Source organism: Coregonus clupeaformis, chromosome 38 (assembly GCF_020615455.1).
Source record: "Coregonus clupeaformis isolate EN_2021a chromosome 38, ASM2061545v1, whole genome shotgun sequence".
NCBI classification, from domain to species: domain Eukaryota; kingdom Metazoa; phylum Chordata; class Actinopteri; order Salmoniformes; family Salmonidae; genus Coregonus; species Coregonus clupeaformis.
Genome location: NC_059229.1, coordinates 966,848 through 992,661, shown reverse-complemented (window position 1 = coordinate 992,661; position 25,814 = coordinate 966,848). Strand labels below are relative to the sequence as shown.

At 43.1% G+C, this 25,814-nt stretch overlaps 1 long non-coding RNA gene and 1 other non-coding gene across 3 annotated transcripts; both read right to left on the bottom strand.

Annotated features, from left to right (window-relative positions):
* Positions 1-532: 532 nt before the first annotated feature.
* Positions 533-25,218, bottom strand: LOC121573054. 2 transcript variants are annotated; one of them, XR_006657926.1, is made up of 4 exons: positions 25,110-25,218; positions 24,758-24,843; positions 906-971; positions 533-764 (listed from the first exon to the last, which is right to left on the bottom strand). It is a non-coding gene; the product is annotated as an uncharacterized LOC121573054 (long non-coding RNA). The 2 variants fall into 2 exon arrangements; XR_006001953.1 differs by lacking the exons at positions 533-764; positions 906-971 and adding exons at positions 24,174-24,444; positions 24,582-24,647.
* On the bottom strand, positions 15,718-15,799 carry trnas-aga. Its single transcript has one exon. It is a non-coding gene; the product is annotated as a tRNA-Ser (tRNA).
* Positions 25,219-25,814: the final 596 nt, after the last annotated feature.

Genomic DNA, 25,814 nt, shown 5'->3' with positions numbered 1-25,814 from the left:
TGCTCCTCTTTATCAAGGGAGCCAATAATTGTGTACCTTTCTGTAAGTGATTTCTGACTAACTGTAATTTAAATCAAGGTAAGACAGAGGTCCGCTGTAAAACCCAGGTGTTAATGTCAGTGCAACCAGGTTTAGGAAATCGCTAGCCCTGTTCCCAAAAATGTGTGTGTAAACTAGTGGAGGCTGGTGGGGGGAGCTATAGCAGGACGGGCTCATTGTAATGTCTGGAATGTGATAAATAGAATGGTATCAAACATATGAAACCATGTTTGACTCCGTTCCATTAATTCCATTCAAGCCATTACAATGAGCCCGTCCTCCTGTCGCTCCTCCCACCAGCCTCCTCTGGTGTAAACCCATTTTGAAGGCTCAAACGTAGTTACGCTAGCGACACTGCAATAGACCCAGCGAATGCAGGCATATTCACAGGCTGGCTAGGTGGTTTCATAACAATTGTGAGGTGCATTGTGTATGGTTTTGTATGGTCATGTTAACATTGTAACACTGAATGAAAAACACTGCTAGACATGTATGCATGAAAGGCCAAGTTTATTGGAGGATCACAATACAACATGTCAACCCTACAACATTGCCATCATGAATGGATGGATGTAGGGCAATGTAGGCTAATATTATTTATGTTGATTCCATATGGAGACAGGAAAGGATCGTCCGTGACCTCATTCTGGTACCTCATCAGACATTACAATAATGGTGATGATGATAGTGATGATGATGATGATAATGATGAAAGAACCACCATGCTAATCAACAGGAGACATGGAGTTAGCCTTCACCGTTGTTATAAACCTCTAGTAACTTCTCTTTGGCATGCATGATGTTCAGATAGATAGATAGGCTCAGAGATTGGTAGATACATACAGTAGATAGCTATATGTACATACGTGATGCTTCGTCTTCTGCAATGGCATTCTCAGCTCCATTCTCCAACTTCTCCGTGGCACTATCCTCTTGGGGAAGATTTGTCATCATATCAAATTATTTCAGATTAAAACCAGCAGTATTTGTAGTTCACACACGCACACGCACACACACACAAACACGCACACAAAATACGTACCTTTCTCTGAGTTATCTCCATTGAGTGAGCTTGCTAACAGCACGCCCACTAGAGAAAACAGCAGTAACACACTCTGGATCTTCATCCTGAAGCACATAGAGCATGGTATGTTAAAACACACACACACACTGGGTCATCATCCTCTAGCAAATGAGATAAACAGTGTTGTTAGGATGTCACATTATACAGTTGTCCACCAATATACTCTTGTAAGCAACAGTCCACCTACACCAGTCTAGCCATACACACCTGTCCACCTAAATACTCCTGTCCACCTGTATACACCAGACCACCCCTTAGACACCTATCCACCTGTATACATCTGAGAATATGCTCAGTGAAAGCAAACCAACCTCTGATAGTTGGAAGATGCTGACTGATTGATGCCTGGTTGTCTTGGTGATGTCTTCTGGACCTCAGTAGTAGATGAGTGTCTCTCTGCCCCTTGCAGTCCTGTCTTATACTCTTTCTGCAGCTTACTGCCCCACCTGGCCACACCTCTCACAGACGAATAACAAACAAAATGACATTACAGCCGTGACAATAACCACAGTCACACAACCTGGAGTGTATTCCCTCCCTCCAGGCAAAAATAGGCTGAATCAACATTGGGGTTTCCTCGTAATTTAACTGACTTTATCAAAGTAATCATATTGCATCATAATTGCTGGTTGGTTGGACATGCCAAAAGTATGAGTTGTCTCATTTTTAGCAAGATTTTGAGCCAAATCACCGACAGGATTGAACCTATAAATGAAGTAGCTTGCAAGTTTACTAGATAGCTACAATAGTTGACGTGGTAACCAAACAAACAGATTTGTTAGTTTAGCTAACCAAACCATCAATTCTAGCTTGCTGTTATGAAAATCGAATTCAACAATACCAATACTGTTTTCAATTCAACTTTTTGAAAGGAGCATCTTGGAGTCACTCAGACCAAAATACAGGCTAAAGGATAGACCTAATACAGAAATGTGACTTTTAAGATGTCTGAATACAAAGTTACATGTTATATAATCCTCCAATTTTTTCAGTGAATGTACATGGATGTGCGTTAAATGGATGAGCAAAAATGTGTAATTTGGTCATATACACTATATATACAAAAGTATGTGGCCACCCCTTCAAATTAGTGGATTCGGCTATTTCAGCCACACCCGTTGCTGACCGGTGTATAAGATCGAACACACAGCCATGCAATCTCCATAGAGAAACATTGGCAGTAGAATGGCCTTACTGAAGAGCTCAGTGACTTTCAACATGGCACCGTCATAGGATGCCACCTTTCCAACAAGTCAGTTCGTCAAAGTACTGCCCTGCTAGAGCTGCCCCAGTCAACTGTAAGTGCTGTTATTGTGAAGTGGAAAAGTCTAGGAGCAACAACAGCTCAGCCGCGAAGTGGTAGGCCACCCAAGCTCACAGAACCGGACCGCTGAGTGCTGAAGCACGTAGCTCGTAAAAATAGTCTGTCCTCGATTGCAACACTCATTACCAAGTTTCACACTGCTTCTGGAAGCAACGTCAGCACAATAACTGTTTGTCGGGAGCTTCATGAAATGGGTTTCCATGGCCGAGCATTCGCAAACAAGCCTAAGATCACCATGAACAATGCCAAGCGTCGGCTGGACTGGTGTAAAGCTCGCCGCCATTGGACTCTGGAGCAATGGAAACGCGTTCTCTGGAGTGATGAATCACGCTTCACCATCTGGTAGTCCGATGGACAAATCTGGGTTTGGCGGATGCCAGGAGAACGCTACCTGCCCCAATACATAGTGCCAACTTTAAAGTTTGGTGGAGGAGGAATAATGGTCTTGGGCTGTTTTTCCATGGTTCCAGTAAAGGGAAATCTTAACGCTACAGCATACAATGACATTCTAGACGATTCTGTGCTTCCAACTTTGTGGCAACAGTTTGGGGAAGGCCCTTTCCTCTTTCAGCATAACAATGCCCCCACGCGCAAACCGAGGTCCATACAGAAATGGTTTGTCGAGTCAGTGTGGAAGAACTTGACTGGCCTGCACAGATCCCTGACCTCAACCCCATCGAACACCTTTGGGATAAATTGGAAAGCCGACTGTGAGCTAGGGCTAATCGCCCATTATCAGTGCCTGACCTCACTAATGCTCTTGTGGCTGAATGTAAGCAAGTCCCCGCAGCAATATTCCAACATCTTGTTGAAAGTCTTCCCAAAAGGAGGGACCAACTCCATATTAATGCCCATGATTTTGCAATGAGATGTTCGACGAGCAGGTGTCCACATACTTTTGGTCATGTACTGTATGTGCAACCACTTGAATTTTGTATGACATCAGTGGCCTAGTCAAGGAAGCATCATGCAAAAATATATTGGCACACCATTTAGACCATGGGTAAGAAATTAAACCAAGCAATTGGATGGTTTAACAATCTGCCTTTGGTAGCCAAATTGACCTGTTGAACAAGTACGATTGGATGGTGGTTCTACCGTTTAAGGTCTCTGATAGGTTGATTTGTTATTTTGTTACCGGATATAATGATCTGCTCAGCTGGCCGTCCTCAGCATTGTGGCTTATTTTTTAGTCTTTCACTCTGTGGCTCAGAGACCTCTTGAAGTAGGCCAGTCATTTTTTGATACAAGAAACGTACATCTGTCTCCTAATCATTCATATCATGTATAGGTCTGTAGATAAGACGGTCAGATCACAATATTTATTTTAATCTGAAAAGTCCTGACCTTACATTTGCCCCCGTGCCAAGGGTCAAATGTAACATCTGTAAAATAAACCAAATGAACTCAGTTAACTTAAAAAACATTCATGTTCATGAATGGTCATATTATCATAGACATATTTAATGATTTTGCAAGAAATATTAGTATTTTTATGTACGTAACCAATATTTACAGTAAGACCCCTGTTTGTGCATGGCCATTCGATTCCTCTCAATACATCTTGAATAGTATGATGGTGCCCAGATCATATCGGTTTACAACTTCTTAGGCACTCTACATGACCCCAAGGCTATTTAAAGTGAGAATTTGTATAATTAATGTATTATTCATATCATCTTAAAGTTAAAATCACTTGTTTTCAACATTTGGCTGCTTTGCTCAGGGTCATTTTAACACTGCGTTACAATTGTCCCCAATCCTAGCAGCCATGACAAAACCTCATGTGCCTAGTGAGAGACAATAATCGTGACACATGTCAATCATGTCAATGTTTAACCAAAATATAGTGATGAAAATTATGCTAGCTTGAATTCTTGGACGTTAATGCTCAGGACAGTAGAAAAAATATACAGCCGCTGGAAAATACTACATTCACCCCCAAAATAACAAACATTTGTCCATAAAACAAGCAAATAGTAAGATATTTGACTGAAACCTTTCAAGCAGGGAGAGAACCTAAATATGCATGTACTGACTGAGTTCTCACTCTAGCTTGTTTTGTTTGGAGAAATTCAAAGTGTTACAATTGCCCCCCAATTGCCCCTGGTCTCCCGTACTAAACTCAGAAAGGCATTAATAAATCAGATTAAAAAGTTGAGGGGAAATGACCTGAAAATTTTACACATTGCACCTTTCATGTGACTTAGAGACCGTTTATAAATGTGGTAAGCCCTTGATCTCGTGTTTTGTGAATATCTATTTCTTCAATTGCTTTTGCAGACACATTGTATCAGACATTTTGTTGGAAATTATTATTTTTCACAGGAAACAGGAGGGAGCTTGCTCAGGCAATCTCAGATCCCAGTTTCTGACATTAATCCCTAGTGTGTATAGAGTTGTCTTGTAATTCAGAAGGATGCCTCTGTGTAAATAGTCCTTGGAATTTTTGTAGAAATTAATTAAGTTTAATTAGCCAATATGCAGTAGGAGGGGGCTCTGAAGTGTGATTCAAATGCAGTACCTGGCCTAGAGCGTGTTCTGGGCCGGACAACCTGGTGTAACTGTAATGTCAGGCCTGCAACGAGTTCTTTGACAAGATCAGCAAATATCATTCATTAGTTCACAGTAAACCACAAACTTGGTAAGGTAAAGAAAGTGGTAAATATACTGTATAAACAGATTACTTCACCACTGTTTTTATTTTACCATCTTCCCAGCATATAATGGGCCTTTGAAGACCACAACACTATGACCACAGCCTCTGCAATCACATTAAAGACCACAACACTGTAAGGGCTTTCACATAAGCCTGTTATGATCCAGATGGATTCTGTCAACATCGATATGCAAAACAACATTAAAAAAAGGGGTGTTCTGTCCTGGAGCACCAGGTCCGGTGTAACTGTCATTTCAGCCCTAGCAGGTTGGCTTACTGGGAACTCATTATATTGTCTTATCTTGGCAGAGTCCACACTTTAGGCCAGGTATTTGCCTCCTACTGAACATCGACAAAAATACATTAATATATATATATATATATATTTGCGATAATTCCCAGGAACGTTTACCGAGCAGCATCCTTCCTGTCCAAATTGAAAGACAACATGGATACATAGAATTCTATTCACACAGTCATTAAAGCAACAGTGTGTCCAGCCTTTAGGTCCAGACCTGATCCTGGAAAGCTTCAACCTGTGAAGGCGGCTCCACTCTAAACAAACTACAACATATAAAGGCTTTTATATAGCATATAAAATGTCTTCATAAGCACTAGATGTTTGAGGAAACATATAGGGTGGTTATACTGAATAAAGGGCACCCCTAAATTTACACTAATTGTGGCATATGAACCCTGCTACAATATAGTTAATGGAGTATAGATTTATAGATTTATTGTTTTTTCTTGTTATTTGTGTACTTGTTTGACATTGTTGCTGCACTGTTTGGAGCTATTAACACAAGAATTCAACTGCATCCGTTATAACATCTGCTAAACTGTGTATGTGACCAATAAACTTAGATTTGATTTTAATTGTTTTGTTTATTTTTGTGGGTGAGTGTGTGTATATGTGTATGTGTGTGTGAGGTGGGTGAGGGGATGGTGACTGGGCCCATTTTTGCATCTGTGCATGTTGGGACTGAGGAATGAAGTAACTTGGTGTGAGAGATTATTTGATACATGTAGGTCACATGCCACTGTCCTGCCTTCCACTGGCATGCTGTTATGTTCAGCTGATAACTGTTTTCTTTTTCTGTCATCTGGTGGTCAAAGCAAGAGTGTTAAAAGTCTGGACAACCCCTCTCTCTCTCCCTCCCTCTCCTATCTCTCTCTCTCTCTCCATTTACAGTAACTAGCATCCTCACCCACTAAGCACTGAACGACACCAGATCTCCATGGAAATTTGGTCAGTCCACCCTGGCCTTGATTTCAACGTCCACAGATGTCTGGACTGGCATTAATTTGGCCCAAACATAGACGTCAATGATTGGTTCCGATTTGGTCAGGACCAAATCTGAACCAATCATAGACGTCTATGTTTCACACATTTGGACAATAGAGTACAGCAGAGTACAGCACAGTAAAGAAAAGTAGGATAGAGTTCAGTACAGTTAAGGGACAGTATAGTCAAGTGGAGTATAGTTCAGTCATGTACTGTACAGCAGAGTAGAATAGAGTGGAGTAGAGTACACAGTAGAGCACACAAGAGTGGAGAACACTATAATGTATTATCCTGTACTGAACTATACTCTAGTCTACTGTACTGTACTGAACTATACTCTACTTGACTATACTCTACTTGACTATACTATACTGAACTCTTCTGTACTGAACTCTACTGTGTTTTACTTTGATGTCCAAAATTCTGATTCATAGACGTCTCTTCAATGGCTGTGCGAAGTTACTGAATTTTGGCGGGAACTGGAACACGCTGTCGTACACGTAGATTCAGAGCATCTCAAACATGCTCAATGGGTGACATGTTTGGTGAGTATGCAGGCCATGGAAGAACTGGGAAATTTTCAGCTTCCAGTAATTGTGTACAGATCCTTGCGACATGGGGCCGTGCATTATCATGCTGAAACATGAGGTGATGGTGGCAGAAGAACGGCACGGCAATGGGCCTCAGGATCTCGACCACGGTATCTGTGCATTCAAATTGTCATGGATAAAATGCAATTGTGTTCGTTGTCCGCAGCTTATACCTGCCCATACCATAACCCCACCGCCACCATGGGGCACTCTGTTTATAATGTTGACATCAGCCAACTGCTCGCCCACACGTCTGCCATCTGCCATCTGCCCGGTACAGACGAAACCGGGATTCATCCGTGAAGAGCACACTCCTCAAGTGTGCCAGTGGCTATTGAAGGTGAGCATTTGCCCACTGAATTCGGTTACGACACCGAACTGCAATCAGGTCAAGACCGTGGTGAGGACGATGAGCATGAAGATGAGCTTCCCTGAGACGGTTTCTGACAGTTTGTGCAGAAATTATTCGGTTGTGCAAACCCACAGTTTCATCAACTGTTCGGGTGGCTTGTCTCAGACGATCCCGCAGGTGAAGAAGCCGGATTCGGAGGTCCTGGGCTGGAGTGGTTACACGTGGTCTGCGGTTGTGAGGCCGGTTGGACATACTGGACGTTGGAATTGGCTTATGGTAAATAAATGAACATTCAATTCTCTAGCAACAGCTCTGGTGGACATTCCTGCAGTCAGCATGACTATTGCACGCTTCCTCAAAACTTGAGACATCTGTAGCATTGTGTTGTGTGACTAAACTGCACATTTTAGATATTGGTGGAAAAAGTACCCAATTTTCATACTTGAGTAAAAGTATAGATACCTTAATAGAAAGTTACTCAAGTAAAAGTGAAAGTCACCCAGTAAAATACTACTTGTGTAAAAGTCTGAAAGTATTTGGTTGTAAATATACTTGCAGTAAGTATCAAAAGTAAATGTAATTGCTAAAATATACTTAATTATCAAAAGTAAAATCATTTCAAATCCCTTATATTAACCCAAGCAGACGGCACCATTTTCTTGTTTTTAAAATTTACGGATAGCCAGGGGCACACTCCAACACTCAATACATCTAGAATAGTCTGATGGTGCCCAAATGCATTATTTACTAATGATGCATTTGTGTTTAATGAGTGCGCCAGATAAGAAGCAGTAGGGGTGACCACGTGTTCTCTTGATAAGTGCGTGAATTGGACCAATTTCCTGTCCTGCTAAGCACTCAAAATGTAAGGAGTACTTTTGGATGTCATTCTTTAGGAATGTAGTGAAGTAAAAGTAAAAGTTGTCAAAATATAAATAGTAAATTAAAGTACAGATACCCCAAAAACTACTTAAGTAGTACTTTAAAGTAGTTTTACTTAAGTACTTTACACCACTGATTTTAGAGTGGCCTTTTATTGTCCCCAGCACAAGGTGCACCTGTGTAATATAATGATGTTTAATCAGCTTCTTGATATGCCACACCTGTCAGGTGGATGGATTATCTTGGCAAAGGAGAAATGCTCACTAAGAGGGATGTAAACAAATTTGTACACAACATTTGACAGAAATAAGCTTTTTGTGCGTATGGACAATATCTGGGATCTTTTATTTCAGCTCATGAAACATGGGACCAACACTTTACATGTAGCGTTTCTATTTTTGTTCAGTATATTATGTATTTTTAAGGTGTCACTAGACCACAAGCATAAATCTCCATGGTATACTTTTACAGACATATTTGGCACCAGAAGTCTGTATTCAACAGCTTAAAAAACAAATATATTATTGAAATGTACAAATATTTTCTTTGTAAATACAATGATTAAAGTGTCTAGTTCACATACACCACATGACCCAAAGTATGTGGACACCTGCTCGTCGAACATCTCATTTAAAAATCATGGGCATTAATATGGAGTTGGTTCACACTTTGCTGCAGTGGGTCCTCATTTCAAAGTAGCATCATAAGGCATCAGAGCTTGCGGGATGCTGTGCGATGTTATGGCATGTTGGAGTGCATGTCATAGCATTTTACTGTCAGCCATTGTTTCCATTGATGCTGCAGTAGGTTGACCACCAGAGGGCGTCTTTGGAGAAAAAAATGAAAACAAAAAAATGTATGCTCTGGATAAGAGCGTCTGCTAAATGACTAAAATGTAAATGTAAAATGTATTTCTGAAGATTGTTGGAGCTTGCTTACTTTTCCAAATAATCCTACAGATGTCCATGCAGGCTAGACGTTTTGATTGCTATACCCTATCCAAAAGATCATATTCCAAGGTTTTTAATTAACCTAGTTTTGCCGCACAACACAAAATGTTTTACAGATGGCTGTTTCTGTATGATATGTTGGATTAAGGAATAAAGACAGACACCAATGTTCAGTTCAATAGCCTTGTTCAGCCTTGTACAAATCCCTACGCGTGGAGTCTGGGGAACAGTCCAACTAGTCGATTACCTATCAACTAGACTCCGTAACATCATCCTTTTCAATAGAAAGTGCAAACATAACGGCATAACATTGCGTTCTTAACAGTCAAGTCATAACAATTGAAAAGCATGACATTTTCTTTTACTTCAGCTGTCATCTTCCTTTTTTAAATTAACAGACAACAAGTTAAGTCTCTTGCTTACAGAGTAAGCCTGTCCGGTGGCTTGCACAGCCGACCCACCCGTGAGTAAGTATTGGCTCTGACAGGGGTAGGATTAGGGCCACGAGCTGGAGAGTTTGGTGGGGTAGAAGCTTCACCTTCAGTTGGCTCATGTCTCAATTCTGCACCCCCTTACCCTTAGGCCTGGACTGTGATCCAGCTCATCTAAGTGAGTGTATGGCATGTTCTGGTTTGTCTGCTCTGCTACGCGCAGATCCACCCGATTGCGACGATAGAGGAGCCACCAACATCCACCAGGTAAGAACGTGGTGCAACTCTCTGTAGGCATGTGCCCAGCCTCCAAAGTCCTGTGTGGTCTCCCGGCAGCGGTTTCATCCTTATAGTTTCACCCACCTCCAGCTCTGGTAGGTCTCGAGCAGTCCGGTCGTAGAAGCACTTAGCGAGCTGCTTTCTGTGACGCAGTTTGTCCGTGACGCCAACCATGACGCAGGGGCTCAAGTAGCTTGTTAGCTACGGGGATAGTAGTCTTCAGACGTCTGGACAGAAGGCGTTGTGCTGGGCTGCTGTCCATGTTTTCGGTGGGTGTGTTCCTCCACTGTAAGATCGCTTTCCATGGGTCGTTGCTGTCGCACAAGGCCCTGCTTAACAGGTTTTTTTGCAATCTTGACAGCTGATTCTGCCTTGCCATTTGCTTTTGGGTGTCTTGGAGAGGAGGTCACGTGGTCAAACTCCCATTCTGAGGCGAAACGCTTGAACTGTGCAGTGAATTGTGGGCCATTGTCCGTGATTACCTTGTCAGGCTGACCTTGCCTTGCAAACTGCGCCTTGCAGCGCTTTATGACCGTCTCTGCGGACAAGTCAGGGAGCAGTTCAATTTCCCAAAAGTCAGAGTAATGATCAACGAGGAGAAGATAGTCCTTTTGTCTGTGGCTGAATAAGTCCATGCTGATGATTTGCCAGGCCCTTGTGGGCAGTTCGTGTGACATCATGGTTTCCTTTTGCTGTTCATGAGCGTACTCGTTGCATGTGGTACAGTTGCTGACAAAGTCTTTAATTTCTGCTTGCATGTTTGGCCAGTATAATGTTTCACGAGCCTGACGGTAGCATGCGTCACCTCCGACGTGACTGGAGTGTATGCGGGTAAGCATCTCTGGACGTAGTGATTTGGGAATAATGACCTTCTGACCTCTGAACAAGACGCCATTTTGCACACTGATCTCATCTCGAAAGGTCCAGTATTCTCTCACTGTGAAAGGTGTCTCCTCTTTCAGATATGGCCAACCTGCTAGAGCCATGGACTTCAGTGACTGTAGGTGTTCGTCCTTGTCAGTATGTTGCCTGATCTGGGCTAGGCGGTGATCTGTCACGTTTAAGTAGTCTGCCTGATTGATCTGTTGAACATCTTGTTGTTCCTGCTGTAGCGAGCAGATGGCCTGCCGCTGATAGGCAGTGCCTCTACCTGTACATTGTGCTGTTGCCCTGCTCAGTGTGTCGCTGATGTACATCTCAGGTCCTGGCTTGTAAATGACCTTCAGGCTGTAGTTTTGCAGAGTCAGGAGCATACTTGAAGCCTCTTGGGCGCGTTGAGGAGAGGTTTACTGAATATGGCAATGAGTGGTTTGTGGTCAGTTTCAGCGGTGACCAGCTCTCGACCATATAAGTAGTGATGGAATCGCTGGCAGGAGAAGACGATGCTGAGGCACTCTTTCTCAATTTGTGCATAGCTTTGTTCGGTGGGGGTGAGCGCTCTCGAGGCAAACGCAACGGGCTGGCCTTCCTGCATAAGGCAGCATCCAAGTCCCCTTTGGCTAGAGTCGCTCTGGATTGTGACAGGCTTCGTGACGTCGTAGTAGCGCAACACTGGCATGGATGAAGCCAGAGATTTCATCTCCTGCACTGCGGCCTCGTGCTTGGGTAGCCAGTGCCATGGTGTGTCTTTGTCCAGCAACCGGCGCAGAGGCTCACAGACTGCTGATAGGTGTGGCATGAACTTTGCAAGATAGTTTGCAAAGCCGATGAGACGCTGTACTCCTTTTGCATCAGACGGGTTTGGCATGTCGAGGATCGCTTGGACCTTGTCTGGGTCCGGCTTCAGGCCTTTTGCCGAGAGAATGTGGCCATGGAAGTGGACGTCTTTCACCTTGAACTGCAGCTTCTTCAGGCCAAGACGAAGCTTAACTGATCGGCAGCGCTCCATCAGTGCCAGGAGCTTCACATCGTGGTCGCGTTCTGCTTCTTCGTCTGTTTCACCACAGCCTACGATCAGGATATCATCGGCGATGGGTTCAATGCCCTTGAGCCCAGCCAGTAACTTCGTGCTGCTTGCGTTGGTATACCTCAGGCGCCACTGAGACACCAAACGGGAGCTTGAGCCAGCGTTTCCGACCCCAGGGGGTCCAGAAGGTAGTCATGAAGCTGCTTTCTTCATCCAGCTTGCATTGAAGGAATGCATCTCGGGCATCCACCAAGGTGAAAATCCTGGCCTTGGGAAGCTTATAGAGGACATCCTCTAGTGTCGGCATGATGTAGTGGGATCGTTTCAGTGCTTGGTTCAGATGCTTTGGGTCGATGCAGACCCTCAGCTTCTCTGTTTTTTTCACTATGACCATATTGCTGATCCAGTCAGTTGGTTCAGTCACAGATGTCATGTGGCCATCGGCCTCGTACTTGTCCAGCTGGGCCTTCACAGCCACTTTCATTGCAATGGGCACATTGCGAGGAGCACACTGGACTGGAGTAATGCTCTCATCCACTTCAAAGTGTACCTCCCCAGGCACTGATTCAACGGGCATGTTGAATACATCGTCATATCTGCTGAGTAGTTGTTCTTTGGACAGGGGTCCATGCTGGACATGATCCACAATGTGCAGGTCATTTGGTACAGTGAACTGCATCAGTCCCAGGCGTTCGCATGTAGAGCCTGAGAGGAGAGGATTTTGACTGGTTTTCACAATCTCGAACTCCAGCTTGTGTTTGCGTCCCCGAATAACACATTCGGTCTCAAAGGTGCCCATAGAGCTCATTAGTTCTCCTGAGTACAGCTTTAGTCTAGTATCGCTGGGAAATAGATGTGTGTCAGGTGCCAGATTGATTTTGTCTTTGTAGCTCATTACGTTGCATGTAGCGCCCGAATCCAGTTGACATTGTTGTTGCTTGTTGTGTAATCGTAGTGTCACAAACCATTTCTTCCCTCTTGAGTGTACAGCCCCAATGGATTCATGCATGTAAATGTCACTTTCACTGTTCAGCTCTGAACATTGAGTAACATCATCAACACAGTGAATCTTGCCCTCACTCACCCTTCTTTTGCTTTTGAGACACACTTTTGCAAAGTGATTATTAGTTCCACAAGCTCTGCATGGTTTTCCATAGGCCGGGCAGTGCTCTTTGCCACGTGTGTGTGTATTCCCACAGTATTTACATGCTACGGGGCTCTCTGTGTTCACCGTTCGTGGTGAATTACTCTGCCTCGATTGGTTTTGTCTGAATGTCTGCCTAGCAACAGCGTGAACAGTATCAACGTCGGAGCGTGGGGTTTCCGTTTCCATTGCTCTCATTCTCATGTCAGTGACTTCAGCAGTGCGGCACATTTCGATGGCAGTTACTAATGTTAAGCCTCTCTCTCTCAGTAGACGCCGGCGCGTATTCTCATTTGCAATTCCCAGTACTATTTTGTCACGAATCAGTTCATCTTTCAATCCCCGTATTCACAAGTGGCGGATTTCTCTCTCAAACGGGTTACAAAGTTGTGTACTGACTCACCCTCTTCCTGTTTGCAGCTTCCGAAAACGAACCGCTGTAAATTACGTTTCTGGCGGGTTTGAAGTAATTCCCCAATGCATCCAATATAGCCTTTGCATCACACTGTTGTCGTGCCGTGAGGGTGAGATTGTGCCGGTAGATATGCCTGCATTCGCTGCCCATTAAACTCCTCAGAGTTGCCGCTTGTACCTCGTTGGGTTTCTCATGTAGACCGGTCGCCAGCGCATAGTCCTCGAATTCATCCCTGAAGTTGTCCCAATTAGTATTCCAGTCCCCTGTGAGAACCATGTGATTTGGTGGCGGAATGTTCGCTGCCATAGCAATGGAATAGGAGATTTCTTTGTCTTCAGTCATGGAGGTAGGTAGTGATGCTAGCTAGCCAGCTAACACGAGTTGATCAGTGTTGTGAGTAGGAAACGGCTTGTGTTCGCATATGGAACGTAACTGCGCCTATACTGTACTTAGCTACAAAAATAACAAACGTGTGTTTTCCGAGCCACTTCTGATACCATGTTTCTGTATGATATGTTGGATTAAGGAATAAAGACAGACACCAATGTTCAGTTCAATAGCCTTGTTCAGCCTTGTACAAATCCCTACGCGTGGAGTCTGGGGAACAGTCCAACTAGTCGATTACCTATCAACTAGACTCCGTAACAATGGCCTCTCTTTTAGCGCGAAATGGTGCTGAAATAGTTGACCGCATGGGGGCTATTGCTTCAAATCCTATCAGAGCAATTGGATGACTTTGGGTGTTTCAGTAAGCAACAATTTGATGCCTTCAATTGCATTAGCCTACTTTATTCCAATATTTTTGTCATTCAGTGATATTTATTCCCATAGTAATTTATTATGGATCCATCCAGATGTGGTTAGAAAACACTGCATGTGTTGGGCTATGCAAAGAGATGGGTAAAGTGACATGCCTCGCAAACATCCATTAATAAATGTAAAGTCCCTAAGCTCGGCAAGAGTCTATTGTACTGCTGATAGCCCATCAAGGGAGGATGGCTTCTTTTGTATTTCAATTTCTTGGAAAGGCTGATAAACCATTTACACCTGGCCCACAGCCTTGTTGTGTACTTACAGTACTGTGCACTTTCACTCCATTCTCACCCAGATGCTTCTTTCTATTGTTGTTTTCTATTCGGTAACATTCCACAAGTAAATGTAATAAATAAAACACATACATTAAATAGCTCAGGTCTGGAAAATATGTTAAAACTTTTTTTGAGTTTTATTTATCTGTGCTTAGTAGCTGAGGCTTTATGGCTTTGCCATCAACTTGTTAATTTAGCAGACATCACTTGCGTACATTCAGTTAACTCATATATTTTAAGAATATAACATAACATTTTATTTTCTCTTACAATACAAACCTTACAGTATAACAACAGTTTTAGTAAGTAATGGGCTACAGTCCAGCTACAGCTTCTTCTGACAAAGTAGAAACATGACAGAGGAAGAGCAAAACGTACACTATTGTTTTAAATTCAATCACCCTCTTCTACTTCATCCTCCTCATTCCGTTCATTCAAATTCAATTGTAAGACATTTTGTCACTCCCATTCAACTCCAAATCGCGTTTGCATGTGCTCCAAAGGGATAACTTGAAATAACATGATATACAGTGCTGTGACAAGTACTGAGTATACGAAGAGGCAGGACGCAGACGCAAGAATTAACAAGGTCAAGGTTTACTTAACAATGATAACGCGAAATAACAAAGAGCGTAAACGACACGAAGCTTAACAATCACACACAACATCATCCAGAACAGTCCAGAGCTAAATAGGGGTGGTGATGAGATGATGAGGTGCAGATGCGCTGGAGGTGATTAGGGTGCGTTGGGTTTCCATTCCAGTGTTGCCGAGTTGGTGCGCTCAGACCGGTGGCTCAGTAGACCTGCGAATCAGAGCGCCGGAGGGAAGCAACGGGAGGAGACGTGACAAGTGCATTCGGAAAATGTTCAGATACCTTGACTTTTTCCACATTTTGTTATGTTACAGCCTTTTTCTAAAATTGATTAAATTGTCCCCCACCCCCATCAATCTACATTTTAGTCATTTAGCAGACACTCTTATCCAGAGCGACTTACAGTTAGTGAGTGCATACATATTTTTTATTTTTTTATACTGGCCCCCCGTGGGAATCGAACCCACAACCCTGGCATTGCAAACGCCATGATCTACCAACTGAGCTACATCCCTGCCGGCCATTCCCTCCCCTACCCTGGACGACGCTGGGCAAATTGTGCGCCGCCCGATGGGTCTCCCGGTCGTGGCCGGCTACGACAGAGCCTGGATTCGAACCAGGATCTCTAGTGGCACAGCTAGCACTGCGATGCAGTGCCTTAGACCACTGCGCCACTCGGGAGACAAAAATAAATCGTTGTCGGCAGGTTTCGAACCTGCACGGGAAGATCCCAATGGATTTCTAGTCCATCGCCTTAACCACTCGGCCACGACAACTTGTTATCTACACACAATACCCCATAATGACAAAGCGAAAACAGTTTTTTTGACATTTTAGCACATTTATTACAAATAAAATACAGAAATACGTTATTTACATAAGTATTCAGACCCTTTGCTATGACACTCGGAATTAAGCTCAGGTGCATCCTGTTTCCATTGATCATCTTTGAGATGTTTCTACAACTTGATTGGAGTCCACCTGTGGAAAAAATATATTGAAGGGACATGATTTGGAAAGGCACACGTCTGTCTATATAAGGTCCCACAGTTGACAGTGCATTTCAGAGCAAAAACCAAGCCACCGAGATCGAAGGAATTGTCTGTAGATCTCCGTGACAGGATTATGCCGAGTCACAGATCTGGGGAAGAGTATCAAAACATTTCTGCAGCATTGAAGTTCCCCAAGAACACAGTGCCCTCCATTATTCTTAAATGAAAGAAGTTTGGAACCACCAAGACTCTTCCTAGAGCTGGCCGCCTGGCCAAACTGAGCAATTGGGGGAGAAGGGCCAAGGCCAGGGAGGTGACCAAGAACCCGATGGTCACGCTGACAGAGCTCCAGAGTTCCTCTGTGGAGATGGGAGAACCTTCCAGAAGGACAACCATCTCTCCAGCACTCCACCTATCAGGCCTTTATGGTAGGGTGGCCAGACGGAAGCCACTCCTCAGTAAAAGGCACATGACAGCCCGCTTTGAGTTTGCCAAAAGGCACTTTAAGACTCTCAGACCATGAGAAACAAGATTCTCTGCTCTGATGAAACCAAGATTTAAATCTTTGGCCTGAATGCCAAGCGTCACATCTGGAGGAAACCTGGCACCATCCCTACAGTGAAGCATGGTGGTGGCAGCATCATGCTGTGGGGATGTTTTTCAGCGGCAGGGACTGGGAGACTAGTCAGGATCGATTGAAAGATGAACAGAGCAAAGTATAGAGAGCTCCTTGATGAAAACCTGTTCCAGAGCACTCAGGACCTCAGACTGGGGCGAAGGTTCACCTTCCAACAGGACAACGACCCTAACCACACAGCCAAGACAACGCAGGAATGGCTCCGGGACAAGTCTCTGAATGTCCTTGAGTGGCCCAGCCAGAGCCGGGACTTGAACCCGATTGAACATCTATGGAGAGACCTGAAAATAATGGTGCAGCGAATCTCCCCATCCAGCCTGACAGTGCTTGAGAGGATCTGCAGAGAAGAATGGGAGAAACTCCCCAAATACAGGTGTGCCAAGCTTATAGCGTCATACCCAAGAAGACTCAATGCTGTAATCGCTGCCAAAGGTGCTTCAACAAAGTAGTGAGTAAAGGATCGAAATGCGCATGTAAATATGATATTTCAGTTTTTTTTTTATCCTGGAACCACTTAGGCTGAATCCAGTATCTATTAAAAAGTGCTTTTATCTCCCACAACAAATCAAAGTTGTCACAAAAGGAGATATTCCTGTCGTTGAAAAGTTTCTTCAGGTACTAGTTTAGGGCAACGAGTTGGCAGAAACATTCCTAACCCCTACAATATCATGGGAGGGGGCCAGAGATAATGGTTATCTTCCCTGTGCTAGCGAGGGTGTTAAAAAATTGTTTGTAGTCCTCCCTCAGTTCATCAGATCGCCTAATGCGGAGGTCGTTAAAACCTACGTGAGTGACAATGGTGTCAATATTGGAGTAGTAGTCCTGAACCATGGGCAGGAGAGAGTCTCCCATGCGCTGCGGAGTTGAGCTTAACATCTGTTCGTTGGATTGGGACAGATCAACGCCACCCGACTCATTGACAGCTTTGCTATAGGAGGCATTTATAACTGAGATTCGGTTTGCCTGGGCTACAGCAAGGTCGGTGTACTTAGGTTATCCTTTTCTCGCAAGCCGAGCGAACAGCCAGAAGATCTCTTCCCTAAGCTGCTTGATGGTGGTGCATTTAGGGCAGACAAATCCCAGTCCATTTTTCAGTTCCACCTTATCCTCATCTTGTGATTGTGTGAAAATTATCTCACACATAAAGCATTTGTGCCCAGCCGTGGATAAAAAAAAGTAACCTTGTCCCAGATAAATTTACACAGTTATCAAAACTTCACACCAGGGTAAGCCTACACGAAACACAGCCCTTATTTTAAGTGTTTCTAAAAATGGGGAAAATGAATGGTGCAAAATGATTGGAACCGTTTCCCTGTTTGACGCTAGTTGTTATTGGTATTATGACACCTCTACTGTGGGGCTCTATGCCTAAAAAGTTTTACCAAAGCAACAGAAATTTGACATACTGGGAGAATGACTGTGTTTGGTTTCCTCCAAATCATTGATTATTGATAATTCAGTAACGGAGTCTCGTTCACTCATTGAGGGTTGATAGACTGATATACTAGCATTACAGAATTTAAACTGAACTACAAATGTACTGGGGATGCATGGGCCACGCCCCAGAATTTTGGCCAACCAATTGCAGCGCTCCAATGAATAGCAACTGTAGTCATGTCTGACACCTCGGACAAGCTCACATTTAAATCACATGAAAGCCAGTGAGAGCTATGCAAAAACTGAGAGTTATCGTCCAAAAATAAAATGTTTAAAGGCTAAATATACTGAACAAAAATATAAACGTAAAGTGTTGGTCCCATGTTTCATGAGGTGAAATACAATATCCCAGAAATGTTCCATATGCACAAAAAGCTTATTTCTCTCCAATTTGTGCACAAATTTGTTTACATCCCTGTTAGTGAGCATTTCTCATTTGCCAAGATAATCCATCCACCTGACAGGTGTGGCATATCAAGAAGCTGATTAAACAGCATGATCATTACACAGCTGTACCTTGTGCTGGGGACAATAAAAGGCACTCTTAAATGTGCATTTTTGTCACACAACACAATGCCACAAGTTTTGAGGGAGCGTGCAGTTGGCATGCTGACTGCAGGAATGTCCACCAGAGCTGTTGCCAGAGAATATAATGCTAATTTCTCTACTATAAACTGTCTCCAATGTCGTTTTAGAGAATTTGGCAGTACGTCCAACAGGCCTCACAACCGCAGACCACGTGTAACCACGCCAGCCCAGGACCTCCACATAAGGCTTCTTCACATGAGGAATTGTCTGAGACCAGCCACCCGGACAGCTGATGAAACTGAGGAGTATTTCTGTTTGTAATAAAGCCCTTTTGTGGGGAAAAACTCATTCTGATTGGCTTGGCCTTGCTCCCAAGTGGTAGGGCCTATGCCCTCCCAGGCCCACCCATGGATTCGCCCCTGCCCAGGCATGTGAAATCCATAAATTAGGGCCTAATTTATTTATTTCAATTGACTGATTTCCTTAATTCGTTGATATTGTTGCACGTTGTTTATATTTTTGTTCAATGTAATTGAACAGTGCACCAGGAGTACTTGCTACTGTGATTCCTGAAATGCAGAGCCTGTTGGAGTATTTTTGGAATCTGAAATTATACTTGTGAGACATTGTTTGATATCTCAGCTGGTTAGCTAGCTAGCTCTCAGGTCTCATTGACCACCAAATGTCGCTAACGCTAGCTAGCCACTTAATATAACTTGTTGTCTTAAAATGTATGCTAGCTAGCTAAGTTAACAATGTTGTGAATATAACTTCCATCTGTTATCAACAAAGGAATAAGATTTGAGAGTACTAGTGAGCTCCAAAAGTGATGATAGCTTTGACTGCATGCTGACAGTGAATTCAGACCCATTCAGTAGCTAGCTACACTACAAACATAGTTTTACCAGGTTCCTGTGAAGCAATTGTAATGACAGTCCACCACAACATACTCAAGAGTTTCCTGATTAGTAAGGGGTAGTCTGTGTTTAATGTCACTGTGTATTAGAAACACAGTTTGAGATCATTGTGAGGGGATTTCATCTGTGGTTTAATGGGGAATTGGGCATCCTGGGAAAATGTTGCCCGAGGTTGCAACAGTAACCAAGGGGGGCGGGGCTTAGCGAAGGGTCAATTGTATGGCAAGATATAATGTGTAGGCCTAATTTTCCACCTGTACCTTTAGATCTAGCCAGAGTGGAGTTTTATAACATTTCCATAGACAAGCAACTGTATTATAATACCACTGTAGCATGTTATTTCCATATCTGTTATAGCAACTGAATTAGACTATTCTTCACGTTACAAAAAAGGCGGGTGGTGGGATGGTTCCCCTATACGATGTCCAGCTCTGAATAAAAGGGGCATTGGGTTCTCCTGTTCCCACTCCTGCTATTACAGTCCTTGGCCTTTCTGTAAAATCTTTTCAAATATTATTATACAAGTATTATTGTCCATAACTACTACCTCAAATGGCCGGTGTGATTTATTTTTTAGAGGGCGGGACAACCATGACATTGGCCAAATTTAAATGCCTTCATTGTCAGGATTCGTTTACACTTCATATCCGTACAAGGTGCGTCTTCGACTATCTCCGGAGGTGGTCAGGATTATTTAATCACAATCAGTTCACAATGCATATTTTGATTGTTGTCGACAAATATGGGCACAATCAGAATGTTGACAAGATCAGGACAACTGACACGTTAGAGCTAGGTATAAACGGTGCTAGAGAGAGGATAAACTGACCCTGTGCGATATCAACAATATCTGAAAAAGGAGATGGAAAGAAATGCAAAAAGAAAGGGAAAGGTAAAATGATTAAAATATTTATCTGAGAGGGAGAAGAGGTACACAAGAGCGAGCTGGAGGTCAAGTCAAAGACAACACAGCGCAGCAGTGAAAAGACAGAAAGACACAGACAGAAAGACAAAGTTATTATGTGATTTGTTAAGCCACATTTTATTCCTGATCTAATTTAGGCTTACCTAAATAAAGGGGCTGAATACTGATGTAATGACTATATTTTAATCATGATTTTTGTTATCCCCCCCAAATAAAAAATTACAAAGTATTTTGTGTAGATTGTTGACAAGAAATGACAAATCAATCCATTTCAATCTGACTTTGTACACAATCAAATGTGAAGAAATCCAATGGGTCTGAATACTTTTGGCTCACCGGCCAGGTTATTAAATACACACATCAAGTATGGGTCGGGTCGGACCCCACTTTGCCTCCAGAACAGCCTGAATTCTTTGGGGCATTCTACAAGGTGTCGGAAACATTCTATAGGGATGTTGGTCCATGCTGACGCGATGGCATCATGCAGTTGCTGCAGATTGGACGGCAGTACATTCATGCTGTGAACAGCCCGTTCCATCTCATCCCAAAGATGCTCTATTGGGTTGAGGTCTGGGGACTGAGCAGGCCACTCAAGTAAACTGAACTCGCTGTCATGTTCCAAGCGATGTTTTTCCACTCCTCAATTGTCCAGTCTTGGTGATCGCTTCTTCTTGTTTTTAGCTGATAGGAGTGGAACCCGGTGTGGTCGTCTGCTGCAATTGCCCATCCGTGACAAGGATCGACGAGTTGTGCGTTCCGATATGCCGTTCTGCACACAACTGTTGTACTGCGCCGTTATTTGTCTGTTTGTGGCCCGCTTGTTAGCTTGCACGATTCTTGACATTCTCCTTCAACCTCTCTCATCAATGAGCTGTTTTCGCCCCCATATGACTGCCACTGACTGAATGTTTTTTGTTTGTCGCACCATTCTCGGTAAAACCTAGACCAGCGGTTCCCAAACTAGGTGTCGCGACCCATGCGGGGTCGCCTGATATGTGGTCGCGGGAGAATTTCTAAAATCCTTTAAAAACATATATATATATACAAAAATATATCTAATATCGTCTTTGTATTTCAAAATCATTGTAATGTGGTTAACCTTAAAAATATTAATGAAAATTATTATATTATTCATATCTAAATGATACATTTCAACCAGAGAGCGCCCTTAGATCATAGGAAAAGGCCACACTTGACCATTGCACTTGGATCATTCCTACGGTGAATGGCTAGGACTGCTACAGTATGAAACCACTTGACTTTCTGTGTAATGAAAAGAAAATGTGTCTCCTTGCTTATGTAACAGGCATATATGGGAAACTGAATGCAAGCATGCAGTGAAATACAAAACATTCTACAGATGAGTGACCAAATCAGTGGATTCAGAGGAAAGAATTCTCATTGGAGAGAGAGTCTTTCAAAAGCGAACCATGCCACCTTTCCTCGGCTGTGCATGTTTCTAACAGAAAACATCATTAGTAAGTGTCCCACACGAGTGATGACTGCTCACCTCCAACGCTTGGAGGAGCAGTTTGGGACTTACTTCCCAATCCGTTTGACTGTGATCCTTGCTCAGTTGGCATGCCGGTAAGTGAAATCGAACAGCTGATCGAGCTGTCATGTGACCGAATGCATTCACAGGTCACTACGGAGTAGTTTTAGTTCCTGACTCAAAGGGAATAAATACCCTGCCGTCTCCTTCTGAGCATTAACAACTGGGAACTGGGAACTCTGAAATTTCTGACTTCCAACTTCAGTGCGTTTAAGACAACTGGGAACTCTGAAAAAAACAAGCTCCGACTGGGAAAATTCATTTTGAACGATCATCCAACTCAGAATTCCAACTCAAGAACTCAGGCCTCTTTCCAGAACACCGACTTGAAGATCACTGATGTCTTGATTTGACTGCATAATTTTCTGAGTTCCTAGTTGTCTTGAAAGCACCATCAGTGCTCTTGTCTGCATTAAAACCAAATATCAATCCAGGTTGGATGTGACAGCAGAGATGAGGTACACACTGTCGACCAAGCCCCTTTACTTTGAGAAGTTCAGACGCGACATGTATCAAGCACACCCATCTCATTAGTGGTGGTGAGATAAGATACATTATGTCACACCAATTTGCAATTGACTGTCATGACCCCACATTAAAAGTGAATGTCAGTTGAGAAGACCATCAGAAATACTGTTAGATTTTTTTTTTTATTGACTGCCATAGCCCCAGTTACAAAAGCGAGAATTTTCAGATATCAAAATGGGTCGTGGGTCAAAAATGTTTGGGAACCTTGCCCTAGACACTGTCACGCGTGAAAAGCCCAGGAGGGTGTCCGTTTCTGAGATACTGGAAGCGCAGACAAATAAATGTTCTAAGATTCTTCCCAATGAGCTCTCCAATCTCATAAAACATTTTAGAAATAGGCTCAGTGTCATAATTGAAAACAGGGATGCCAATAAGTATTACTTGTTTAACAAAATCTCTCAACAATTGTATTAGTATAAAATATAAATGTAATTTTTTTGGGGGGACCATACAATACTTTATAGCTCAGTATTGTATTATTTACTTTATCAAGGGAGCCAATAATTGTGTACCTTTCTGTAAGTGATTTCTGACTAACTGTAATTTAAATCAAGGTAAGACAGAGGTCCGCTGTAAAACCCAGGTGTTAATGACAGTGCAACCAGGTTTAGGAAATCGCTAGCCCTGTTCCCAAAAATGTGTGTGTAAACTAGTGGAGGCTGGTGGGGGGAGCTATAGCAGGACGGGCTCATTGTAATGTCTGGAATGTGATAAATAGAATGGTATCAAACATATGAAACCATGTTTGACTCCGTTCCATTAACTCCGTTCCAGCAATTACAATGAGCCCGTTCTCCTGTCGCTCCTCCCACCAGCCTCATTTACATTTACGTCATTTAGCAGACACTCTTATCCAGAGCGACTTACATTTAGTGCATACATTATTCTTTTTTATTTTCATACCCCATGGGAATCAAACCCACAACCATGGCGTTGCAAACACCATGCTCTACCAACTGAGCTACCTCCCTGCCGGCCATTCCCTCCCCTACCCTGGACGACGCTGGGCCAATTGTGCGCCGCCCCATTGGTCTCCCGGTTGCGGCCAGCTACAGCAGAGCCTGGATTCGAACCAGGATCTCTAGTGGCACAGCTAGCACTGCGATGCAGTGCCTTAGACCACTGCGCCACTCGGGAGCCTCCTCTGGTGTAAACCCATTTTGAAGGGTCAAACGTAGTTACGCTAGCGACACTGCAATAGACCCAGCGAGTGCAGGCATATTCACAGGCTGGCTAGGTGGTTTCATAACAATTGTGAGGTGCATCGTGTGTGGTTTTGTATGGTCATGTTAACATTGTAACACTGAATGAAAAACACTGCTAGACATGTATGCATGAAAGGCCAAGTTTATTGGAGGATCATGTAGTATATGAAGAATTATGACTTTGATAATGTTTTCAAGTGGAACCTGAGAGGATGTTTATTTAGAAGAAAGGGAGCCGTTTTTAGGGTGACGCCCCATAGAAGACAGGGGATTGGACAGTAGAGGGAGCCACCCATATTTTGGGGAATATTATAAGTACTGGATGGAGACAAAGAAGGGCAGAGCAGACATTGTAATTTGGAGGACACTGCTCTGCGGGTGATCATGACATCTGTAAACTTATGCTGAAATCTTGTGATATGAATAAAACTTATGATCAAAGTTCAGTATAAGCGGACTCCTTTGTTTAACAGCAATAATTAGCAACATTGACTCGACACTACAATCACAATACAACATGTTAACCCTACAACATTGCCATCATGAATGGATGGATGTAGGGCAATGTAGGCTAATATTATTTATGTTGATTCCATATGGAGACAGGAAAGGATCGTCCGTGACCTCATTCTGGTACCTCAACAGCAATGATAATGATGATGATGATGATGATGATGATGATGAAAACCGAACCACCATGCTAATCAACAGGAGACATGGAGTTAGCCTTCACCGTTGATATAAACCTCTAGTAACTTCTCTTTGGCATGCATGATCTTCAGATAGATAGGCTCAGAGATAGATGGATACATACAGTAGATAGCTATATGTACATACGTGATGCTTCGTCTTCTGCAATGGCTTTCACAGCTCCATTCTCCGACTTCTCCATGGCACTATCCTCTTGGGGAAGATTTGTCATCATATCAAATTATTTCAGATTAAAACCAGCAGTATTAGTAGTTCACACAAGCACACGCACACACACACAAACACGCACACAAAATACGTACCTTTCTCAGAGTTATCTCCATTGAGTGAGCTTGCTAACAGCACGCCCACTAGAGAAAACAGCAGTAACACACTCTGGATCTTCATCCTGAAGCACATAGAGCATGGTATGTTAAAACACACACACACACTGGGTCATCATCCTCTAGCAAATGAGATAAACAGTGTTGTTAGGATGTCACATTATACAGTTGTCCACCAATATACTCTTGTAAGCAACAGTCCACCTACACCAGTCTAGCCATACACACCTGTCCACCTAAATACTCCTGTCCACCTGTATACACCAGACCACCCTTAGACACCTATCCACCTGTATACATCTGAGAATATGCTCAGTGAAAGCAAACCAACCTCTGATAGTTGGAAGATGCTGACTGATTGATGCCTGGTTGTCTTGGTGATGTCTTCTGGACCTCAGTAGTAGATGAGTGTCTCTCTGCCCCTTGCAGTCCTGTCTTATACTCTTTCTGCAGCTTACTGCCCCACCTGGCCACACCTCTCACAGTCGAATAACAAACAAAATGACATTACAGCCGTGACAATAACCACAGTCACACATCCTGGAGTGTATTCCCTCCCTCCAGGCAAAAATAGGCTGAATCAACATTGGGGTTTCCTCGTAATTTAACTGACTTTATCAAAGTAATCATATTGCATAAAAATGGCTAGTTGGTTGGATTTGCAAAAAGTATGAGTTGTCTCATTTCTACCAAGATTTTGAGACAAATCAACGACAGGATTGAACCTATAAATGAAATAGCTTGCAAGTTTGCTAGATAGCTACAGTAGTTGATGTGGTAACCAAACAAACATATTTGTTAGTTTAGCTAACCAAACCATCAATTCTAGCTTGCTATTATGAAAATCGTATCCAACAATACCATACTGTTTTCAATTCAACTTTTTCTTTCAAAAGCATCTCAAACAAAACATGTAAAACTAACTATAACCATTGAATTCTACCGTGCAAATATTCATGGGTTGAATGTTTCGTCACAATATTGTTTTGAACGCTCGTTTTAGACTGACACCTGAGCATTCTACTCAATGCATCGT